Raw genomic sequence first — 3,293 nt, forward strand, 5'->3', positions numbered from 1 at the left:
GAGCCAGAGTCCTTGATCCCTCAAAGAACTAGCACACTAGCACACAAAATAAGTATACTGCATCAATTCCATGGTCTCCTTATAAAACCAACCTTTTTAGATTTACCTGATATTTACACAATTAAGACTTGTCCAAGGCCAATGACTAGAGCTAAACTTAGTGAAAGCCCATTGATTCTCTTTGAACCAGATTTTGTTCATGAACTCGAGGTTACGTTCAACACATCTGCAACCTGGTCTATGAAACCATTGTTGACCTTTGGTGGTATGACATATCAAACTGCATTATTTTTTGCGAGTTTAAAAAAATATATATATCGCAAAGGATAAGATTTCCTTAAATATCTTCATTTCAGAGGGGGTAAAACTGGCTTTATGATGCATGGTCGCCCTGAAGAGCAACTGCCATACATATGAAGGAATTTTAACATCAGAATGTTGGCAATGAGATAAATCAGGATCAGACAGAGTGATTTGTGAAGTACACTGGAAACAAAAATAGTTATTAAGTTAGGCCACTCCTTGAGCACAAGCTTCCAAATGGGAGTGAACCAATACATTCTTCATCGGGAGGTTTCTAATCATCATGTAATAGAGATTCCTTTTAAAGCATACAAACCATTCCAGGTGTTTGGGAGGGGCTGCTGCGTTCATAAAACGGGAGAGTGGTAGAGTCGGGGGACATCACAACAGCCAGTTTACTGTGACTCCTTCCTTCTCAATGAAGCAGGAGGAGACTGAGGTAAAGTAGAAGACTTGGCACTGAAAAAGAAAAACACCCCAAAAATACAAAGTTAGACATCTCCCCAAAATACATTTCTTTATATACTGATAATAACCATCTGCCCAGCTAAAAAAAGGAGACAAAACCAACGTGGACCTGTGGAACACAAACTGGATAAATCTGTTGGACTTTGACACATATCATGACTGAATAGCTGCCACAACATGTCAGCTTGAAGCCAAGTTGGAGATCATTATGTTTCAGTTCAATGTTCAAGAGGTCATCATGCTCACCCTTCAAAATAAACATTTTGCATTTCACTGCTAATTAATTCTCAATCATCCATCTTTTCTTATTATCTCAAATTAAATCAAAATGTTGTACGCTCATAAACTCTGTCTTCTGAGTTTAGTGGCCACATTTCCTGACTAGCCACCTCTAGAGCTGTTCCCAAAAGTCTGGCCATCAGCCCCTCACAAAACCGGCAGCTTTGACCAATGCCCACCACGTGAGCGACTACCCCAGAAGGTAGCCTAGCGGTTAAGAGTGTTGGGCCAGTAACCGAAAGGTCGCTGGTAATATGCCGTTCTGCCCTTGAGCAAGGCAGTTAACCTCCAACAACAACTGTTGTTAAATGAGGAAGACACATATCGGTTGAATGCATTCAGTTGTGCAACTGACTAGGTTTTCCCTATTCTGGATCAAAAAGGGGTTTAGGTGGTCAGCATGGCAAGATTTTAGAGGTCCCTATTTTACGGTGTAGAGATATTTTAGCAGTTTTAAAGCTCATTTCCTGCAAATCTACACATTTTGCCATGCAGCCAAGTGAAACTACTGCAGCTTTATAGCTAATTTAAAAGCTACACAATTACAAAATCAATATTGATAAATTCATTGTTTTGGGAATTTTTAATTCTCCCTGACTGTCTAGCTTTTATGTTGATGATTATTAGTTCTCAAAGATTATATTATTTAAAATATATATATAGGTCCATTGAAAAGCGTTTCTCCATCCCTAAAATTGCCACTGTTAGGACTTAGGCGATACAAAAAACGATTTGGCGGCCCGCAGTCCTAGCTAAATTCTTGTTTGAGAAATTGCCCTTTGCTAGGAAGCTATTTTTGTTACTTTTTGACCATTTTAATTGAAAACAATCACAATAAGGTACTTAATTGTTACATAGAAATGATTTGATATTGAGATATATAAAAAAAATCAAACAGCTGCATTGCACCTTTTAAAACCCAAACATTCCTGTTCCATTTCCTGATTGTGAATAACATTAAAAAAAGTATAATGGAATGACAATATAAAGTGGTGTTGTTATAGGTCTGTATGCTAGTAACAATAGGAACTTATTACAAATAACCTCATGTCAGTTCTGCACTAGAAACAAAATAACAAGCCTATACATTGGTGAGTATGTAAGAAAATGAATTAATAGTACAGCAACAAGTAAACAATTGTTGGAATGATTGGAATGATCCTAACTAGATTTGAAAACAAAATGTTGCCAATCCAATTAATCTGTTCTTCAGAAGAATAGTTCTGTGAATTTGACTATATTCCCACTTATTAGCATGATGCTAATGTTACATCACTGATGTTGGACTGCAATAGCCTATAGTCTCTTCCTTGATTGATATTGTTGTTATCCACATAGCTCGTCATTAAAAAACAACATCTTCTGCAACTTACCAAGTACACCTACAACACCGCCTGCTATTTTCCCAGCGTTGTCTGTAAATAAACAAACACAGAAGGAAGGAGACATGAATTTGCAGTGAAGCTGAATCATCACCTAAATAGGTAATGAACCATCAAAGAGAACATCATACAGCTACAACATAAAAAGATGGATAGCAACTGGGTGATAGCTTACTGTTGGGGTCTGGGGTTGTTTGAGTGGGGTCAGGTACACGATCTGTTACTTAAAGAAGTGATAGAGTTAACACACAGATTTAACAATGACTAATACAGCATACAGATGTTGGATAAAACAAATAAAATACTGTGGTGAAAGAATGAGGTGGTGTTAGTGGCATGGCATGCAAGTGAACAAACTAGTGTTACATTTCAACACATCCAGTATTTTATTTCCATGTTAGAGGTAGGCTATGTGCTCGCATAGCTCAAGATAGGGTTCAGCCGTTTATGAGGACAGTGATGATAACTTCATGCATTTGATATGGGTTATGTTTTTCTCCATGACTACTTGACAGGTACATTGTTACACATTCAGATCACAATCTATCCTTTGTTTCAGGTGAAGGAGAGTCTGATGGAGAAAAGCCACCATAAACTACCACTGGATGCCAATCAGATTAAATTTGAATGTATAATTCAAGTGTCAATGAAAGTGTAGACAAGCATATCACTTTGGACACAACTTACTAGGGGAATGTAGTGAGAATATTAGGCTGAGTATACTTCACAGAACCAATGATGATTCTGCACCTCAGCCACAGACTATGACATGTAACTTGGTGTTGAGGTCCTTCCAAAGCCTCAGACAGACACCACTGGGTTATTGTATTACCACAAAGGATCAAAGGTTAGGCTAATACA

General features: G+C 37.7%; 1 long non-coding RNA gene across 1 annotated transcript; it reads right to left on the reverse strand.

The window, feature by feature from the left end:
* Positions 1-663: 663 nt before the first annotated feature.
* On the reverse strand, positions 664-2,626 carry LOC311147320. The gene is made up of 3 exons (XR_014614781.1): positions 2,608-2,626; positions 2,424-2,465; positions 664-762 (listed from the first exon to the last, which is right to left on the reverse strand). It is a non-coding gene; the product is annotated as an uncharacterized lncRNA (long non-coding RNA).
* Between the last annotated feature and the right edge of the window lie 667 nt (positions 2,627-3,293).

The sequence above is a fragment of the Coregonus lavaretus genome (assembly GCF_964263955.1).
Source record: "Coregonus lavaretus genome assembly, chromosome: 20".
NCBI classification, from domain to species: Eukaryota; Metazoa; Chordata; class Actinopteri; order Salmoniformes; family Salmonidae; genus Coregonus; species Coregonus lavaretus.